This window comes from Podarcis vaucheri, assembly GCF_965113315.1.
Source record: "Podarcis vaucheri genome assembly, chromosome: 11".
NCBI classification, from domain to species: domain Eukaryota; kingdom Metazoa; phylum Chordata; class Lepidosauria; order Squamata; family Lacertidae; genus Podarcis; species Podarcis vaucheri.
The window spans coordinates 17,018,760-17,041,279 of NC_138749.1; the positions used below are offsets into that span (position 1 = coordinate 17,018,760).

Consider the following 22,520-nt stretch of genomic DNA (forward strand, 5'->3'; position numbering starts at 1 on the left):
GTTTTTTTTCTTCCAAATTTTCTTTATAATTCACATTTCATTGACTATAACCACACATTCAATAACTAACTTCTCCCCTTCCATGGTTCTATTTATTTATCCATTAAGACTGCTAATTCTAATTCCTCCTTTTATTAAAAAAAATCCCTTCCCTCTATAGTTTTAATTATTTAAACTGCTGAATTTAAATTAATCCAGCTAACACTTTATCCTGCTTGACATAATCCTTCAGATATTCTGCAAACATTTCCCACTCTTCCTTAAAAAAACTATTGATTTCTTATTCTATTAGTTAAATTTGCTAATTCTACATATTTCATTGATTTTATCTGCTACTCCTCCTTTCTTGGAGTCATTCTCTCTTTCCATTTCTGAGCATATACTATTTGAGTTGCTGTAATTGCATAAAGAAATAAATTATTTTGGTCTGTAGGGACTTCCATTCCTAATATTCCTAATAAGAAGGTTTCTGGTCTTTTTATAAAAGTTAATTATATATCATCTCCCAGAATTCCTTCACATTTTTACATGTACACGTCATATGGGGAAAAGTACCCTTCATTTCTTGACACTTTCAACAAGTACCGGACTCTGATTTATACATTTTTGCTAATTTACCCGGCATAACGTATATATCAGCTGCCTCAAAGGCCTTTGTAAGGCCATGTGGAAGGATCTAAATGAAGTAAAATAATAGAATCATAGAACTGTAGAGTTGGAAGGGAACCTGAAGGGGACCTAGCCCAATATCATATTGCAGAATACACCTACACAAAAAAAACAGACTAAATGAGTTGCCTGTCATCTCCTCTGGCTCTTTTCCTCTCTTGATTTTTCTCTGAATATCTTCACCAATTCTCCCCTAAATTTCCTCAGAAAAACCAAAATCCCTCCCACCCATTATGGGTGGGCCAATATAAATATAAAATAAAAAGTATAAAATATAAAATAAAATAAAGCTGTGCTCTAGGCATCTTGCAGCAGGCTACACTTGACAGGATTGGAAAATACTGGGGGGAAATGAACTCTTAATTATTCAGCACAGTAGCTATTGAAGCATAATAATTATTCCATTTTAAGTGATCTTAAGAGCACATTCTGGAGTAGTTTTCAGTACCACTGAGGTAAACCCTTAGGTGAACAGCAGGCAGAGACACCTTTGTGTCCTGAAATCTCATCAGAAAAACTTCACAAGACTCTCCTCAGAGAGACATCCTTTCCCTCCCGCTCAGCAGCTAAGAGCCAAAATAAGGCTGTTCTCCTCCAGATCCTGCTCAGAGCTCCTGTTCTGAAGGAAGGTGGCTGACAACAAGATGGCAGTAATCCCTGGCTTTGTACACAATCCCATTGACTTTTCATCCAGTTTACTCCCACTGCTGTTTTAGAAAGCGGTGTCCACATGACATTAGCCACAACCCTTATCCATCCTGTTTTATCTTGTCATTTCTTAAGGAACACATTACTGTGTTTTGATGTGTTTCCTCATAGTCCGAATTGAGAAAATGAACCACCTAGCTGTGTTTTAAGATGCTAATATGCACACAGCTTCCATTTCTGTTGACCTTTAGGAACAGGCCAAAAACACTGCTGCTTCCCTCAGTTTTTAATATGAGTTGCTGTTCATTTTAATTTGTCATATGCTGTTTCGATATTTTAAATTTGTAAGCTGTTTTGCGAATCAGCATGATGAAGAGGTGGGACACACATTGTTAAAAAAAGAGGAACAAATAAACCCAAAATAAGGTGTGTTTGTGTAAACTGACAACCATTTTGAACATTAGAAGGGAATTAACCAACAGGCTTCCCTGAAAAGTGCTGAATATGGATGTTTGAATCAGTCAAATGTCTGAAGGACACCTTTGCAGACTCCTTTAGAGATCTTCAGACATATTTGTAAAACACCATTTGTTGTATTATCATTCTTCCTGCCAAACTGATAGTATCTGAGGGTAACTCGCAACTAGGTGATTCCTAGAAAAGGATTTGAGACTCACACATTTGTTAATGATTTGAGATGCTTGTTGTATGGGAATGGAGGAAACAGTGGGGAAATATGTTTATTTTCTCCACCTCTATAAAAAGCCAGCAGGATACCCAACAAAGTAATGTGGGGCCCTGAAATACCAATAATCCTAATTGTTTCTTACAGTTTGAAAGGAATGCCAAGCATCCAAATTTGGAGGCCCCAGACACGTCTTGCATAGATATTAGACTAAGCAAATATTTTCCTTCTTGCTTGGTTGGAAACAGACAAAAGTTTTTAGGAGAGTTAAAAGTAGGGCTTTTTTGGCTGGAACTCACCGGAACTCAGTTCCCGCACCTCTCAGGAGGGCGCCATTGCCATTCTAAGAGAACAAGGTGCGTTCATGGTGCGTTCTGGCACCTCTGTTTTCTAGAAAAATAGCACAGGTTAAAAGAGGTTGTCTGTGTTGTTCACAAGCATCGTAAAAGATTCAAAAGACAGAAATGACGGTTCTATCATACCACTTCCAACATTCTGACAACATTTGGTTTGCCTTTGCCTACAGCTAGCCCTAGCTAGCAAGCAAAAACAGATGTGATCAGTGGTGTCTGCTCTGTTAGAAGCTTCAACCAGCTTCTACCTGCCTGCCTTATTATAGCTAATCTAGTGAACAGCAAATAATAATATTCCTCCTCAGTCTCAATGTTGCCCTTGTAATACTCATTGGGGAGGAGGATGGGGAGAAACTTAAATGAGGACAAACTTGAATGAGGGGACAAACTTGAATTAGATGATTTTGTGGGCCATTTGCTCTGGTTCCAACTATTGTTGGAAGATAAAGAAGGAGGTAGTTTCTAGTTTAGTATGGAATGCCAGCTAAGGCCATTTACCATGTAGAGATATCCAGAGCCTCTTCAGGCTTCTTGGGAGTCATCTCAGGACAGAGACAGTATTCCTATTTAATCTGAGCTTGGAGCCACCCCTAGTTAATTTTCTTTTTGTGCAGACTTTAAAGAGAGAGAGAAGTAGTCTTTTCTTGAGTACACTTCTAGGAACATATGTTGCAATGTTCCCTTGAAGCCCATGTGGTAATGGGCCGCAACCACAGGAGAAAAAAATGTCACTATTCATCCCTGATAGACCCATTCTTTAGCTGATTGGTGTTGCTGGAATCTCTCTCTCAGAACAAAGTTTAATAGATGCTTCACGGCACAGTGGGAAACACCTTTAGTCTTGTTGACAGCGATCTGAAGAAGAGGCTGCAATGAAAATGCCAGTGCAATTTTAAACAGTAGTGATGTGAAACAGCTTCTTGGTAACACAAACCAATGAAAAACACATTAGGCTGATGTGAGCCGTTTCCAAAGGGCAAACCTGGACAATCCACCCACCGTAGAGAAAGCATTTAATATGAAACTTGACAAGAATAGATAGCCAACTGCATATCCTACACTTCAAAAAGAAAAATTGCCCTTTGAAACCAAGGGAGAGTGGCTTGGAATGTAGGCTGAGCTTCTCTCTCTCTCTCTCTCTCTCTCTCTCTCTCTCTCTCTCTCTCTCTCCCTCCTCTTATCTCTAAATAGCTTTGAACCCACATGGAAGTCACTTGAGGATACCCTTTTAAGGAATAATTGTTGGCTTAGGCTTTATGAATATCTTAAACTGAATAATTTATTTAAAGGGAATAGCAGCAAAGACAGTGACTCATCTGAAGATGTTCTTTCCTGCCAAATGGATTGTCCAAGCAACATTAAAAATAGTTAATACTTAATTCTGTCTTAGGCCACTAACTTGAAATCTCCACTATTAATTAAAAGATGCACAAGGATGCGGGAGACAAGAGGTTCCTGGCAAATGAAATGAAATGTTCCTTCAGTGCCATGCTTATTCAGCTGGTAGTCCACATTATCTCTTATATGGGTATGTTTTAATTTTAGGGTCTGATTACAAGGCCATCAATCATATGGTAGCTATGGGGAAAGCAGCCAATCAGAGCTTCCTGTACACCGGCCAGAGAATGTAATCAGGGCACATTTTCAGTTTCTGATAGTTTGTTAAAGCAAAAGAGGACTAAGCCTGCTCACTATGGGAAAATACAGTGGTACCTAGGGTTAAGTACTTAATTTGTTCTGGAGGTCCGTTCTTAACCTGAAACTGTTCTTAACCTGAAGCACCACTTTAGCTAATGGGGCCTCCTGCTGCCGCCGCAGCGCCGGAGCACGATTTCTGTTCTCATCCTGAAGCAAAGTTCTTAACCTGAAGCACTATTTCTGGGTTAGCGAAGTCTGTAACCTGAAGCGTATGTAACCTGAAGCGTATGTAACCTGAGGTACCACTGTACCTGGAAAACTGATGGATGCCATCTTGAATTCCATGGAAGAAAGGTGGGATATTAATGTACTAAGCCAACTGAGTAATATTTCCTTCCAGTAGCACCTTAGAGACTCTAAGGTGCTACTGGAAGGATTTTTTTCAATTTTGTTTTGACTATGGCAAACCAAAACGGCTACCTACCTGTAACTATGAGTAATATTTGAGAGTTGTAAGCCTAAACTCTTTACAAAAATGAACCATCTTCCTACCATGTTTCGTGACGGCTAGTCCTATAGTTCTGGAGATATTACTAGCTTTATTGAGATATTATAGTCCCATTGGAACTATGGAACTCCACAATAAACATACAGACTTGGAAGTGTCTCCTATTGATTCTCGTGGCTCTTGCTGCCAACCCAAATGTACTTTGGATCGAAGCCTTAATGATTCAAGTGCTACCTGTGTCTGCACTAATGATACCTTTCCACTGCCCAGGCCTCAGATGCGGCGGCAACTAAGACAGGATTGCCTTGTGGTCGTCTGCTAATAAGGAAAGGAAATGCGAGTAATGTGGAATCCTGCTCCCATAAAATATTCTGCCCAGTTTTATAAATCCAGGAAGTTTGGCTACTTCAAGTAAGTTTTGGAGAAGCACCAGTCAGGCTTTGAATGCCCAAAGTGAACCCAGAGTCCAGACTGTGGTGTGTGCAACTTGTTATAACTTGCTTTCTGTCACTTCCTGCACTTTGACATTCCCCCGCCCCAAGCTTTGAAATCCATTTCTGACTCTGCCACAAGGAAGGAAGTAAAGCCATTTATTGCTTCTCGGCAGCTATTTCTACTGAACAAATAAGGTTGCCACCCGGTTGGTGTTTTCTCTCTCTCTCTTTTAATTAAGCATGGTCTTTTCTGGGTTGGAGCCTTTTATTCTTTATCTCCGTTGCCATTTACCGTATTTAGGTCCTTGCTCCATTCCTGTTTCAACCCCTGTGGGTTCAATATATTCCTACCTCTTCTTATGTATTACATTTCATTCCTATCCTGCTCCATGCCAGAGATTCTGAGAAACATGTAAAATTATTTACAATATTGCATGTTATCAAAAAATAACAAAAGACTGGGACTTTCCTATTCACAGTGTTCTTTTTGGGAGGGTGTGCCATCTCTTCCACAGGGCTGACCCAAGATATCTGACCCAAGGGAGTTTGGGGAGTTTTTGGAGCTAGCTAACAGAAGTGGTTTAGGGCTTCAGGTGAACTGCTGTGGCTTTAGCACTGATGCTTCTTTGGAGCTAGGCCTACCTGCATGTGTGCCTGCCTACTTTCTAAGGATGGCCGAGGATGTCAATTTTGGTTTCTCTCTAGTTTCTCATTTCCCCACTATTAAGTTTAGTTTGCGATGTTTCTATATCAGTGTGCATTTTTAAAAGAAGCCTTCAAGGAAATTTGTCAGCGAATTTCTCCTAAAATTGCACATGTTTATATGCATTTTTTAATAGTATGCACATTTCCCCAATAGGATGCATTTTAAATGTTCTTTTCAGCAATATATGCATTTTTATAAACACTTTAGTATATGTAGTTTTGTACACATTAACCTCTGCTGCCTTGTGGGATAGCTTTGAGAGGAGAAAAGGCTAAGAAGTAAACCCTACAAAAATCCAGAGTCCCCAAGATGGTTGGGGCAACTCCTGCAACCACAAGTTGGTGCCAAATGTATTGTTCTGCTTTCCTTTGGACTACATCAGTAAGGCGGAGAGGCGAGTATGCCATCTGGGCAGCCCAGAATCACCATACACACTGCCCAGGCTTTCACCCCAGGGAGGTCACTTTGGTGTTGCTGATGTAGTACTTTGACTTCACCCCCAGAGGCATACCGTCTCTCAAAACAGAAGGATGAGACCAACAACTTCGCTGGAGAACTACACTGCAAAATTCAGAGAAGTATGTTTGTGTTTCAATTCACATATTGTTTTCGAAGATGCAGATTAGGTTCACCTTTAAATATAAACTGAATTAAATTTCTCTCCATTCTCTACTGTGTTCTACCTATATCTTTATACATAAACAGATATTATAGAATGCTCTGGATCACTGTCTAGTACAGAGCTAAGGGTGCTCTTAAGGCTATGATGAGAATGGGGTTAAGTACATTTAATGTTAGCTAGCTGCATTGAGGCTAGGGCTCACTGAAAAATGTCCCCCCTTCTCCATGCAACAGTTTGGTGGGGCAGGGAGCCTTAACAAGGAAATTACCAGATAATTTATCCAAATACTATTTTCTGAGACATTGTGACTCAGCCCTGATAGTGGCCTGTAATTACCAATATCTTATTTATTAGTGATTAAAATAATCTATTTCTCTTTTTTTTTTTTATAAAATTTTTATTGGTTTTACAAAAGTTTTTATAACAAACAAACATAAAAAAAACAGACAAACAAACAAATATAATTTCATAATGTCCTTTCATAAACTTCTTTCCTCGGACTTCCCCATACCTCCCCTTTCTGCATCCTCATGTCCAAATTTTTATAGCAACTTGTAAATGTTTTTTCCCGTCCTAATTCATCATAGTCCTTTCTTAGTCTAATCTTATATTACTGCAACCCTTTCTCTCTGTAAAATCTCGACATTCTAAGCTTCATCAAGTTTATAATAGTCCTTAAGATAAATCTTAAATTTCTTCCAGTCTTCTTCCGCGGTCTCCTTTCCCTGGTCACGAATTCTGCTCGTCATTTCCGCCAGTGTCATATAGTCAATCACTTTCATCTGCCATTCTTCCAAGGTGGGTAAGTCTTGTGTCTTCCAATACTTTGCGATCAGTATTCTTGCTGCTGTTGTTGCATACATGAAAAAAGTTCTATCCTTTTTTAACACCAATTGGCCGACAATGCCCAAGAGAAAGGCCTCTGGTTTCTTAAGGAAGGTATATTTAAATACCTTTTTCATTTCATTATATATCATTTCCCAGAAAGCCTTAATCTTCGGGCATGTCCACCAAAGATGATAAAAAGTACCTTCAGTTTCCTTACATTTCCAACATTTGTTATCAGGCAAATGGTAAATTTTTGCTAGCTTAACTGGGGTCATGTACCACCTATAGATCATTTTCATCACATTTTCCTTTAAAGCATTACATGCCGTAAATTTAATACCGGTGTTCCACAACCTTTCCCAGTCAGCAGACATAATATTATGACCAATGTCCTGTGCCCACTTAATCATAGCTGATTTAACTGTTTCATCTTGTGTATTCCATTTCAACAGCAGGTTATACATTCTTGACAAATTCTTAGTATTGGGTTCTAACAATTCTGTCTCAAGTTTTGATTTTTCCACCTGGAAGCCAGTTTTCCTGTCTTGTTTAAAAACCTCCATTATTTGATAATAGTGGAGCCAATCTTGTACTTTGGGTTTTAGTTTTTCATGGCTCTTTAATTTCAGTTTCTCTCCATCCTGTTCTAAAATCTCACAATACTTTGGCCATCCGACCTCCATATTGACTTTCTTGTGGGCCTTAGCCTCTAAAGGTGACAACCATCTAGGGGTTTTGTTTTCCAACAGATCTTTATATCTCATCCAAACATTAAACAACGCTTTCCTTACAATATGATTTTTAAAGGCACTATGCACTTTGATTTTGTCATACCATAGATATGCATGCCAACCAAATGCATTATTGAAACCTTCTAAATCCAAGATATCTGTATTCTCGAGGAGCATCCACTCTTTCAGCCAGCAGAATGCTGCTGCTTCATAGTACAATTTTAAGTCCGGCAGGGCAAATCCCCCTCTTTCTTTTGCATCTGTTAATATTTTATATTTTATTCTGGGCTTTTTGCCCTGCCAGACAAATTTCGCAATGTCTTTCTGCCACCTCTTGAAACAGTCCATCTTGTCAATAATCTGCAAAGTTTGAAATAAAAATAACATTCTAGGCAATACATTCATCTTAATCACTGCAATTCGGCCTAACATTGACAATCTCAAATTTGACCATATTTCTAGATCCTTTTTAATTTCTGACCAACATTTTTCATAGTTGTCCTTATACAAATTCAAGTTTTTAGATGTTAAATTAACCCCTAGATATTTCACCTTCTTAACCACCATCAAACCTGTCTCTTCTTGAAACTTATTCTTCTCCATGTCTGTTAGGTTTTTCCCTAAGACTTTAGTTTTTTGTTTATTCAATTTAAATCCAGCTACCTGTCCAAATTGTTGGATTATTTCGAACACTCTTTTTGTACTAGTGTTTGGCTCTTGCAAGGTCAATACAAGGTCATCTGCAAACGCTCTCAACTTATAATGTTTAACTCCGACCTTTACACCTTTAACTTGCTGATCCTCTCTAATCATGTTCAGCAACACCTCCAGGACCGAAATAAAAAGCAATGGGGAAATTGGGCACCCCTGTCGTGTTCCTTTTTCTATCTTAAGTTCCTCAGTTATTACATTGTTTACAATCAACTTAGCTTTTTGTTCAGAGTATATTGCACCTATACCATTCTCAAATCCTTGTCCTACCCCCATCCCATGAAGATTCTTTTTCATAAAACTCCACGAAATGTTGTCAAAGGCTTTCTCCGCATCCTAAAATAATCTATTTCTCATTTTTATTCACTTAAGTATAGTTGAGGTGGCATACAATAACTACAGTACACAAAATACAAAATCATAAATGAGGCTGTAATCTTAACCCCACTTATTTGGGAATAACTCTCACTGAATTCAGTGGGATTTACTTCCGAGTAGACATATTAGACTTGCAGCCTGTGTCCAGTGCTCTCTCCAAAGGAAAGTAACCATGAAAAGCATTTTTTACTGCTTAGGGAGGCATACAAAACAATGCATTCATTGAGAACTTTTACTTAATATATATGCTAAATCCAAAACAGTGTTACTGATCTCTACTCTGGGAATCCCAACCCTGACCCTTCTGGATGAGCCAAAAGTCAAACACTTTTAACAGGGCTTCTTCTCACATCTCTCTGTTTTCTGACACATTTCTAAGCCATGCCTTGGCCAGTCTGCATTCTGGTGTTAGGTATGGAGACAGATATGAATGTCAGCAATGCCTGGAATTTTCAGACATTCCTATGCTAATTTTCCGCCCACTCTGCTGAGCCACATTGTCCACCTGGGAGTTACTGGTAAATGCTGTGCTGTGCTATAAACATGTGCTGCATATACTGTATGGTGGTGGGCTTCAAAGACATCTGAACAAGATCAGACAAGAAAAGCCACCACACTGTTGTTGACATGTTGGGCTTAGAACACATGAACAGGATAAGAAAAGACTAAAGATGACACTGAGATCAACTAGTGAAAGAATAAAGGTAAAGGTACCCCCGACCGTTAGGTCCAGTCGTGGACGACTCTGGGGTTGCGGTGCTCATCTCGCTCTATAGGCCAAGGGAGCTGGTGTTTGTCTGCAGACAGCTTCTGGGTCATGTGACCAGCATGACTAAACCGCTTCTGGCAAACCAGAGCAGCGCACGGAAATGCCGTTTACCTTCCCGCCAGAGCGGTACCTATTTATCTACTTGCACTTTGACATGCTTTTGAACTGCTAGGTTGGTAGGAGCAGGGACTGAGCAACAGGAGCTCACCCAGTTGCGGTGATTCGAACCGCCAACCTTCTGATCAGCAAGCCCTAGGCTCTGTGGTTTAGACCACAGCGCCACCCACGTCCTAGTGAAAGAATAGAGCCTGCATAATTGTTGCCAGCAGCCAGCTTAATTTCTCTCTGGTATTTTGGCCCCTTGTAAATTCCAGCTTTGCCAATGCGGATCTTTTAGTTGTGAATTTGTAATATAATACTTTGGCATTCTCACCTTCTCCTTATAATTGCCCAGTCTGAGTACTGCGATAACAGCAGAGGTCACACAAGACAGAATTCAGGGTCTGAACCATGCAAATGTAATCCCTCATAGTTTCCTCACTCACTGTCTCCAGGCTTGCATGTGTACTTCCATTCAGTCAGTGGCACAGAGTCTTACATGTTTCTTTGTCCCATTATGGTAGACATCCCCATCACATTCACTCAGGTCCATCGTTCTGCAAACCTATTACCTACTTGGTTCCATTACTTCAATCAACACACCGATTCTTGGCCATGTCAATGTTCCAGTGATTCTTGGCCTTGACAACTTTCTAAGTCTTAACCTGTCCATACTACCTACATGTCAATACAGCTCCTCCACTCTGTACATCCTGTCTTTGCCCAGCCAAACTGGTTGTTCACTTCTGTCAAAGAAGATGGCCCGTTTGTGAACATTCTGTTATTTGGAGCTTCAGTCTTTCAGCAGTTGGCATGACATCATGACATCGCAGCTGCTTACTTGCAGAGTCTGTACCATGGCCATCTTCATTAAAAATCTCCTTAGCATGTTAGAATATGCATTTCTGTATCTAAGAAGACTTTTACTATATTTCCGTCACAATCTTTCTCTGCTTAAATATAACCAGTTGCTTACATGGCAGCTAGATGGCACCAGTTGCTATAATACTTTCTTTTTAATTTCTGCTTTAATCAGTGCTTGTTTGGAGAGCTTTCCTGCTCATCTTTCTCAGCTATTCCTTTTGCCCAAGGCAATAGCTTTAGAGTGAAATGAAGACCATGAGTTTGAGATTATTACTCAGAAACTTAAAGGAAATTTGTTTTCTTATCAGTTTATCACCGATGCAGGATGAATTATAATTGAAAAAGAAAAGTGAAAGACTATCGTCATTTTGTTTTTAAAAATGAACATTTCCAGCTGTGGTATCTGTCATGGCTTGACTGTTCCAGCTTCAACAGATGGTGAATAAAAACCTATAAACATATTTTAATAACTCATTTTATAGTATTTTATGAAGCAATCTTATACTCCTTGGAAAGGTGGTGGAGGGGCTGTGAGATGCCATGGGGCTCCCTTTCTGTGGTCAGAGACCTCATCCCTACAGCTGTAGAATTTTTATGTTGTGAACTGCCCTGAGATTTATGGATGAGGGGTGGTATACAAATGTATTTAATAATAATGATGATGATGATGATGATGATGTAAATAATAAGAGTTCCCATTACTCTTCTGCCACTGGAGCTGCAATGGTGATAGGGGCTGAAAAGGGGAGATGTTGGGGACATGGTGGGATCATAGAATCATAGAATTTTAATGTTGGAAGGGACCCTAAGGGACACCATTCAACCCCCTGCAATGCAGGAATATTAGCTAAAGCATCTATGTATGACAAGTGGCCATCCAACCTCTGCTTAAAAACCTCGAGGGAAGGAGAGTCCACAGCCTTCCAAGGGAGTCCATCCTACTGTGGATCAAATGGATCTTGGATTGGTAGGATCCAAAGCCCTCCTGTTCCCCTCATAAGCTCTCACCACCAACTGGGGAAAAAAATTATTGGAGCTGGCATGGTTAATTTCCCCCTCACTGAAGTTCTTGGGAGGAAAATTAGGAAGCACCCATCCCCTGCAGGAAAAAAGGAACAAGTTGCTGCCATCCTTCTATCGTGGCTGGTGCAAGCTGGCAGGGATTAGAAATTGATGCTTTGTCTGCCAAGGAACAACCTCCCCTCCAATCTCATTAAGATTGCTCTGCCCTTGCATCTTCTAGCTGAGTGTTTTGGTATGTTGGTTGCAACAGTGGCTAATAAAATCACTCAAACAAAGAAGCAAGCAAACAAATAAATGTTGCAGTTATGGTTCAGGGGATATCTTTCTTTTAAACATACAAGTTCCAAATACAAGGGGTGATATTTGAACTATGTTTTACTCAGGGAAGATGCATTGAAACTAACAGTCTCTACTCTGAGTAAAACTTATATCACTCTATATAATTATGCAAGTGTTTTCAGGGTGTAGCTGCAGGGGAGGGGCATAACTTCTGATTATGAAGATGAATTTAAAGTGTTTGGTTGATGGCTGGTGACATTCAGGATCAAGGCTTTCTCTACGTTCTCCTAGCCTCTCCTCACCATTAGAATAATTTGTGCAGAATAAACAAATGATGCCCATTTTTTTAGTTTCTGCAAGTGGCAGACTTCAGCTTTGGTTGAGATTGAAGTTGCTGGATATTTCATTCCCCTTTACACAGAGTGTGTAGCCCTGACTGTAGACATCTGTCAACAAAAGCAACCACCAAGCTGGGCCTCCTAGCTGAGCACATGCTATTTATTTATTACATTTGTGTTTCCACACCACCTTCCTCCAAGAAGTTCAGGGTGGCATTTGAGCCTGATGAATGTGAAGTAGCTTCAGCTGAGAGAGAGAAACCTAGTGATTTGCCCAAGGCCACCCAGTGAGCTTCTTAGCTGTGTTTCCCAGGTCCAAGCTCAACACTTAACCATCACACCACACTAGAAGAAGCTAGATCTACAATTAATTTTTAATTGGCCTCTTCAGCATCTGGTGACATCACATGGAAAATTTAAGCATAAGCAAAACCCAAAGAGAAGAACAATAGTTTCAGGAATGTGAAGAGGCATTCTCTTGTCTATGAAGAGATGTTTTCCGTTTCTAAAGCTCCTCTACCTGACTTTTCTTTTCACCTAGTTTGTAACAAATGGAGCAGAACATCCCTTCCTGAACACTTCAGGAGCAAAAACAAATGGGCCAACTTGAAAAAGTCAGAAAGAAAGGTGGTTATTCAGCCCTGACTACCTCTCAAGAGAGCCCAGGAGACACACAGTAAAGCTGTACAGCTAGTTGCACAGAGCAGAGCTCTGGAGCTCAAGCATGAAATTGCACCCTCCAATTGCCAAGCCTCATTTACTTTTCTCTTTGGTTTCCAGCAAGGGTTTCTCTGAGTAACCAACCACTATACTGCTTCAGCAAAAAGAGGGAGAGAAAGAAAGGGGTGGTAGAAGCAGTGAATTTGCTCACTTATAAGTTGATTCACAATCTAGTTGAGGGATTGGGACCCTCTGGCTCGCCAGATGACTCACAGCCTGACCATTGGCATGATGGGAGCTGAAGTCCAGCAACATCTGCAGGGCCACAGGGTCCCCATCCCTCATCTAATTAATACTAAAGTGGTTTGCTAGAACCTATTTAGTGCCTGCTGAAACAGCGTAGCCATGGGTGGAATTCAGCATACCACTTCTCAATCACACCTCCAACTTCTTTCATTGGCCAACAGGCAGAAACGTCCAGGCTGCAATTAGAAGGATATCTCCCCAAAACTTTGTGCTTCATAACTTTCTTTCTAGAAGGGCTAGAGTTTAGTTTAGTTTTTAAATAAAAGCTCAGAGTCACTGCTGAAAAACTGTTCCAGATGCCCACTGAAATGGCATGGGATGGGGCATGGAGGCTTCTTAGGGAGAGTCAATTCTCCAAAATCAGAGAAGCACCTTTTGTGAATTGCTTTTCAGGGGACTGGAGTGTGGAGGAAGCAGCAAGCGAGTTCTATTTTGTCAGCTTCTTTCAGCTCATCATTGTTGGAATCCAATTCAAAGAAAATCTTTTTTAAAAAAAGAATCACTACTATAAAAACTACCAATATTTGAAATCCAGCCTAAATAAGAGACTTACAATGTTTTCTTTCATCCTGATGATGGTGCACAGCAGGGCCACAACCAAGAATGCCCCATGTTGTGTACCAAACAGATTTTGCTTCACCAAAGAAGGGCCTTGAACAGAGCCTCACTGTACAACAAATTGAAAACTTGAAAACAAGTACATTTAAGACTTAGAAATTAAGTTGCATACTTCGCATTGTCTCCTTTTAAACAAAAACAAGTTGCATGGGCATGCAACCTCTTTTGTGTGTGAAGTACTTTAATTTGGAAATTTTAAGGGTTTAATGCTGTCTGTTATGGAAAAGAAAACAATTAATAATGCGGAGGTGGCATGGAATGCTTATTTCTCACACATGTGGGTCAGGGTTTGTGTTGAGTAATTCTTCGCCAAGTTGGTTAATCACTGTGTTATGCAAGGAATTTCTGTATCCTAACCAAAACAAGCCAGGGATTCTCTTTAGCCGCATCATAAAATTGTTATGACGTCTCTCGGAGTAGAAAAAGGATACACACATATACACAGTCTTTGTCCGTAAAAGATTCCTGTCTCTCATTTGGGGTTTTTTTTATGTTATTGGCAAATGTGGCTGGAGCAGTGGAACAAAAGCAAATACTGTCTTTGTATTTTCAACACAGACAAAGGGTGGATTCTTCCATTTTGAAACATGTCACAACAGGCTACTTTGAGTTGTTCTTGAGCCTTGACCAAGGCTTTTGTTGCTTCCCTTCAGTGGTTGAAACTAGCAGACAAAAATGGTAGTGATTATTTAAAATAAGGGGGCGGTGGTGGAAGAAACTTGGGTCTTGTTCTGTTTTGTTTCCTTCCCTTCAAAACTCAGATTGGTCCCATTTAGTTGGATTCTAGCAGTCTGAAGCGTCACAATCCTAGAGCAATTGCTCCATCTGATGTTTGTTTAGAGAACATTGGGTGGGGGGCAAAAAGTGCATGTATTCACAGGAAATATTCAGTGAAATTGACAAGGCAAAATAATCTCCTTTAAAAATTGTGATCTCCACCTAGAACAATCTTAAATAGCTAGGCTAAGAAAGAACTACAGCTGTGTCTGGCCAAGACAAGTCAGGGCACATAGTAGTATCTGGATACCCTAGGCCAGCCATGTTATTTTGGCACCCAAGACAGAAAATCTCCCCCTGCCTAACAGAAAAAAATACAACACAATCAGTTTAAAAATACAATAATAAGTTTCAAGGTCTAAGTCCTTTCAAGGTGTCCAAAATCAGCTGCCCACTCTGCTAAAAACCTTTTATGCCGCAAAGCTTATGCAGGCAATTAAGATAAGTATCTTTCTGTTAAAGCTTGTTGATCTCTGATTTTAATTTTTTTACATGGTTGCTGTAAACCACTTTGTTTGTTTGTTTAAAAAATAGTAGTATACACATATTTTAATAAGCAATTAAAAAAGACATAGTGAGTTTGGTGCAGTGTAAAAAATTTTTTTACCTACCCCTGCTGAGGTAAGGTCACATATCATTTCCTTTAAGAAATGCTATGGCAATGTCATATGTAAAGCATTTGATTTTTCATACTCTAGAGGCTTATGTAGCCATAAATCGAAAGGCTGTTGCATGAAAATATTGTCTATTGTGATGCCATCTCCTTTTTGTTCAGATTACATTAAGATTTATGAATAAAGCAACTGCAAAAAAGACCTTTAAACTAGTGTCTCATCAAAATAATTAGATTTATTGTTCAAGAATGACAGTGAACTGGTGATTTAAAACAAACTCCTGTTACCCTTTCCACAGATATATGTTCTATTATTCATGGGCCTGGTCTGACTCTTCAAATCTATTTATCATTTATTTTAAAAATTGGACACTGCCATAGTCTCTTGACATATGTGGACACTTCATATCAGAACATCAGTTAGGTAAACCTCATTACTTCCAGGCAATGCAAAGCAAATAAGACTTGGTGTAGCTGCAAACTTTTGTTCTGCATCAATTTATCATGATTTGTGGTGTTCAGATAATGATCTGAACAAGTCTGCATCCTGCACTGTAAGGAATGTGTCTCCTTTATATGTCAGTAAACAGTATGATACTCTTTAGTCCTAGTCAATATGATATCAAAGAAGATTTGTTCTGCTTTCAGACAGATGCAATAGTTAATTAGAAGCTTTGTGCTTCTATATTCCGGATATTGTTGCCTGCTCGAACAAACTCTTTAAAAATCCTCATTATTTCTCTCTGAGTAATATCATACCTGTACTAGAAAATATTGACACTTAGTGGCTGAGAGAAAAGTGTCTGTGTGGTGAGGGCAAAGACACCCACTGTCTGTGCATGTCTGAATGTGCAGTTGTGCATGCACAGACCAGGGTTAAAAAAAGAAGACATTTTGAACATTAGGTAGATCCTCCCACTTTTGTTGTGCTTCCCAGTGGCATGCAGGCATATTACGTGCTCCATGAGCAGCAATGTATTTGAAAACATCAACCCCAAACCAAAACACCATTCAGTACAGTGCTGCCTTGCAAATATAAGGGACTGCGATGTGGATCCAGTCTTAGTTCTCTGAGAGAACTTACATTTAAAGAAATAGATGGTTGGAGGGAGTTTGGAATTACATTTACAAAAGTGGATTTGCTGGAGATTTACCAGGCTTCAATAAGCTGGCAGTGGGGAAAGTCTAAAGAAGGGATAAGCAGATTTAGCAAGTGCACTAAAAGGAAACAGTACTTCCTCGAAGTGATTCTCAGTACTGTTTTGAAGCTGTTTACTTCCTATTTTGATACCTACAGCAACAAGCGTCCAGGCTAGTCTCTGATTGGCCTTGGGCTCTGTTTTGTTTATACCAGCTTCCCATCAGGAAGCAATCATGATAAACTCTGTGACTCTGTGCGGGATGGTTTTTCCACACTGTGTTATTGCTTTTAACTGATAATGATGGGAACACGGTGCTCTATTCTTGTACTGATTTATTAGGAAGGCTAGGCTGAGCTACCTTTTTTTTTGCAATGTAAGCGCTTTTTCCGCTAGAAGAATAAGATACAGAAAAACACTAAACATTTTGCAGCTGGAAGCTATCTCGTGATCAATGTGCCCTCCTGCTTGAAAATGCTGCTATGCCTGAGGTTCTTTTTCCTCTGAAGCACACACCGATAAAATGTGGCATACTGAGCAACACAAAAAGTTCAGTCCCTTAAAACATACACACACAAAACCTAATAAGTACAGCTGCATATATTAACCCCATGGAAACCTGCTGGTGAACATTGCCAAATTATCATTATACAACATCCCCACTTGCAACCCCTGAATCTGGCCTCCCTTTACTTGCCATGTGGTGGTGGCAGCTGGTAAATGCGTAAACCCAGTTCCTTCCTACCTCCTCAGCTGTTTCCTAGTATTGGCAGCTAGATATGCTGCTCAATGGACCAAAGTTGTGAGTTTTCTGCCCTACTGACAATCAGTTTCCCCAGAATATCTCAATAAGTTGGGGCATGACTCAAATTAAAGTCAATTTTGGAACAATGTCTGGTTATATTGCTTGTTTTCAAGCTTGTATAACAGGTCAGTGGTAGAATCAGAAGCCTTAAAAAATGCCATGATGTACCCAATTGAGCAGAATTGGTTGTAGCAACAGTGGTAAATTTTAAGGAGAGAGGTCTGGTGCAGATGTAACTTTCTGTGGCGTTAGATTGTGCTTTGTGGAAACAGACTTTTTACTGCTGCTGTGAGTCACTGTGGAGGAAACAGCTGTGGAACACCTGATCTAACAAGCAAAATTTCAAAGATGCTGAACCACCTGACTGTGGAATAAAGACTGATTGTACAAAAATTGTTGGTGAACCCTTGCATTCCCCAAAAGAGCAATTCAGTGGTGTTAAATGTTTCTAGTACTTTAAGACGATAGGGTTTTTGGTGTGCCTGTGTGTGTTATCTGAAAGGAGCTTTTTGATTTGCTAGATTATATTTATGTCCTCATTTGGAATCTTTCAAACACCCATGGGTTTTAAGAGCCTGGAAAAAACCGCAATGACTAAATTTGGTCCAGGATTTGTTACTTTATTAAAGCATTCGTTGGTGATTTGCAGGAAATTATGTCACCTTGCTCATAGTTGCCCTTAGAGAATCAAGACTCTAAGGACCTGAATGTGCTTTTAAGCACACCATCAGATGTGCTGAAGCAGCTATTGGAAGTCAGTGGATGCTAGAAGAGTCACTCAGGGCAGGGAGCGAATTCTGCCTCCTAAACACCTTGGCTTTTGGGGAGGTGTTATGGGGGTGTCCAGCTGCTGTGCTGCTGGCTATATAAGAAGAGTTAGGGCCTTTAAACAGATGATATTTTCTTTCGAAGCAATAATTTTTCAGTTGTTTCACAGGCCCGTCTAGTAATTCTTCCACCGGTTCTGTGCTCACTCTCCAGTCCCTGCTGCTGCCCTCTTCCGGGTCTCCCACATCTGCCTCATTCTGACAACTCAGCATAGGGCATTCTTCACCCTTGCTGTCAGTCCCTGTTCCCAAGCAAGCCTCTTCCGGTTAATCCTCGCCCCCAGTTCCAGTCTCCTTCTCCCGTGAGGCATCCCAGCATCCCCTGCCTGCTCTGGCACCCTTTGCTGTGCCCTCTGTGTTTGGCTGATCCATGACACAACTCTACCAGTTCTATGATTCTATGAAATGTGGTACCTCGGGTTACATATGCTTCAGGTTACATACGCTTCAGATTACAGACTCTGCTAACCCAGAAATAGTGCTTCAGGTTAAGAACTTTGCTCTGGTGGCGTGGCAGAAGCAGGAGGCCCCATTAGCTAAAGTGGTGCTTCAAGTTAAGAACAGTTCCAGGGTTAAGAATGGACCTCCAGAATGAATTAAGTACTTAACCTGAGGTACCACTATAATTAACTTTATTTGAATTTGCTGGTATATGACAAAATCCCACCTTGAAAATGACAACTGTCTGGAAACACCCTTGGCTTTCAGATTTTAAAGCAGTGGCAACTTGAAGTCTGACTGGGTGGTAAAACAATCGATGGCAGCTTTGCCACTCACTCATCCACTCCATGCACCATCTAAAAAACCAACACCACAGTTGTTATCAGGCTGACTGTGGCAGATGAGAATGTGCTTTTAGTGGATGTCTGAAGGCAACTTGGATGGAAAAATGGAATCCCTTACCACTGAAAAATATTTGATCATGTTGTTTGGGCTAAAATGACCACCCAGATATTGCTGCAGACCCACAAAAAGCCAGATTAGACAGATACAGCTAGTATTATGTCGTAAAACTGCCAGATTTGGATTCTGGTGGACCACAAAAGAATTCCACACAAACCAACCAATATTCAGCTTCTTTTAAGTCTGACTGTTTCAAAGCTATTCAGGATATGAAGCCATAAAGGATAACCAGCACTATGTAAATAAAGACGTGTGTGGTCATTGTATTTAGAGGTACTTTCAAACATCAGATAATCGGCCTCAGCACAAGAGCCTGGGTTTATTTGATGTATTTATTTATTTGCATTTCTATCCTGCCCTATTCTGAAGGCTCAGGGTGGGTGCAAGCAACTATAAAAGATTAGGATAAAAATAACATTCTAAATGTATAGCCCATAACATTGCAAAAATGTTAAAATTCTGGCAAAATAAATAAATCCCTTAGCAACAGCATAACCTTGGAAACAAAACAATTTGCCCTGGCAAAGAGGTCTTGTGATAGGTATGGGGAACCTGTGGCCTTCCATATATTGTTAGACGCTCCAGCCACCATGGTGAGAGAAAATGCAAGCTGTAGTCCAACAACATCTAGAAGGCCACAGGTTCCACAACTCTGGCTTATAGCAATGATCAAGTCCCTCAGGCTTGGATTTAGTAGGTCTCCAAGGGAACCTCTTCTACGGATACCCCTGTCTCAGAGCTTAGACAGTTGGTCACCAGGAAGAACGCCATTTCAGTGGTGGCAACCCATCTGTCCTAGGCAGATCCATAAGGCCCCAACATTGTTATCTTTTAGAAACCAGACTTAAGAGAGCTTGATATTCTCTAAGGATGACTGTGGTTGACCCGTGGTTCAGCAACTTTTATCTAAATGGATTTTTACAGGACTTTATTCATTTGTTTATTTAAGGAATTTAGACCCTGCTTTTCACTATATTCCTCAGTTCTTAGAATGGTTTAGCAGTCAATCCTCTCTTACTCAATACTTCAGCCCAAACAGGCTCCCTGATGAAGACAATTTTCTTCTGGCAGACTTTTTATTAACACCAATATTTTAAGCTAAATTTTAATGTTTAAATTATCTGCTATACTGCTCTTTTTCAAATTTAATTGTATATTTATTGAAGGTTGGCTAATTTCTTGTGTTGAGTTTTTCCCCTTTCCCCCCTAAGGCTGCTAGTTTTAGTATTGGAATGGTATTTCATTATACTGTTTCGTTTCAATGTTTTATACATTTTTTAAATAAAAAATGCAAGGTGGGATAGAAATGCATTAAAGGTGGGATAGAAATGCATTAAATAAATAAATAAATTTTGTTAGCTCTGTGAAGTAGATGGGTTACGAATTATACAAATGAACGAATATATTATTTGATTCAGTGTAAGACAGCTTCCCATGTTCCTGTGAATATAGATCTTCTTTCCTCTGCTAGTTAATAAATACTAGTACTTGGCTTACCACAGGAATGTCTGCTATTTTTACAAGACAGTAAGATTAACTCACACAATCCTTACCAGTATGCCGCAAGCAGGTAACAAAAGGAAAGGAGGCACAGCGCAGTCCTAGCAAGCAGATAGTGCCAGATGTCTCACACTGCCAAGCCTCATGCTGTAAGAGAAGAAGAGGAAACCAGAGAAGAACATCAGACAGACTGCGGGTGGAAGTAATTCTACATCTAAGCAAGACCAACAGAGTGAAGGAAAACCAATATAGGGATGGGTTCACACATGCATGTTCGTCATATGATAGTGATTTCCATTAGCTGATCTGATTCGCTTGCACAAAACTTATGTGGGGGTTAGGCTATATCCTGTCTTTACTGATCATTCATTCTGATTTGTTTGTGGGGATGTTATGCAACAATGAGCATTCATCATGATTTTCTTATGTGGTGTTTATAATGGGATAGTTCAGTCGGGACCTGAACATGAGAGTTAGGTTGTGGGTGAACATATCAGATGACACAGCGATTCTTCAAACAGCTCTTGTTTATTCACAGGCCAGAACAGAACTGAACTGAAGGGTTCAGCCAGCCTGCTTATATAGAGCTCCACTAGAACGCAACAGTAACCATTTTCTGTAACTATCCAATCACTGAACGTCACTTTCGATCCCTTATTTGCATATGTGGACCTGAACTATCTACAGTATCCCCCTGCTGGCCCAGGGTGAGAACTTCAGTACATAACAATGAGACTTTTAATCTCATGGTCATGGGTTTGAGCCCCACACTGGGTGCAAGATTCCTGCATTGCAGGGGGTTGGACTAGATGACCGTTGTGGTTCTTTCCAACTCTACAATTCTGATTCTCTGATCTTCCTATTAATTATTCAGTCCATTAATCATTCAGTCATCCCACATTTCCTATGCATTTTCCTGTCACCTTCTTAACAGCAACAAATATTTTTTTAAATAAAACATGGATTTGTTGTGGTTGGACAACAGCAATCTTTAAACTATTGTGCAAACCTAAATTTCTGGTATATGACTGATTCCCTCCCCCAAAATACTGACAAACTAGACATAATCAGTATGCAACTTCATATCAAGGTTTGCATGTGCAAATTAGTCATTAGAATCTTCTAGCACCACAGGCACAAGTTTCATATTCTCTCATGCTCAATGCTTTACAATGGGGTAGGTGCGGTCAGTGCATACTTTGATCTGCTGTCAATCAAATGCAGAGAAATCATATGAAATAAAACATTCCATCGCTTGGCCTTTAGTAGAACATGGCCATATCAAGATACATCTAGGGGAAAATGTGATCCAAATGTTTTACATGCTTAATTTCAGATCATGCAAAGAGTCACTTCTTCCTTCATCTTACTCAGACTAAACATTTTAATAACAAGCCACATAAAAATCCAATTACAGCTTTTCAGCAAAGGAAGGGCAGTTTACAATGTCATACTCACACCTTATAAAGACACGTATTAGATTTTCTTAGCTTGCTCGCACTGTGGCTCATATATTTATTCAGCCGCAAACAAGCGAACAAATGTCTGTCTTTTTTAAAAAAAAGCTGACAAAAGTGAATGACTTTAAATGTATTTCTCTGTTAGCAGTTTTTGGCATCATTTTATATCTTCTTAATTGGGTGAAGATCATTTGAAAACTTAAGGCAGCTGAGAGAAGAATTTTGCAACTGAAAGAACTGAAGATTAGACAGTAATTCCTGTGCAGCTTGGGGCACAATTTTCTGCAAAAATTAATAATAATAAAAAATATATATATCTCATGTTTCATTGTGTAGGTCTCAAAGCAAATGAACACAAACATCCCCTCCAACATTTCTCTGATGAAAATAGGGACGTCCCATTCCATAGTGATAATTATACTATTTATACCCCACACATCTTACTGGGTTGCCCCAGCCACTCTGGGCAGTTTCCAACATATATAAAAACACAATGAAACATTAAATGTTTAAAAAACCTTCCCTATACAGGATTGTTTTCAGACAGCTCGGGGGTCAGATAACTCCATACCCTCCAACATTTCTCCAATGAAAATAGGGACATCGTAAGGAAAAGTAGGACATTTCAG

At 39.8% G+C, this 22,520-nt stretch overlaps 1 long non-coding RNA gene across 2 annotated transcripts in view; it reads right to left on the reverse strand.

The window, feature by feature from the left end:
- The window catches only part of LOC309514260, a 61,558-nt gene that overhangs the window by 34,759 nt on the left and 4,279 nt on the right, over positions 1–22,520 (reverse strand). The window contains exons 2-3 of one of the 2 annotated variants that reach the window (XR_014211843.1): positions 20,485–20,578; positions 2,302–2,392 (exon numbers count right to left, since the gene is read on the reverse strand). This is a non-coding gene — a long non-coding RNA (uncharacterized lncRNA). The remainder of the gene's footprint in view (positions 1–2,301; positions 2,393–20,484; positions 20,579–22,520) is intronic. The other variant, XR_014211842.1, reaches the window with a different exon arrangement.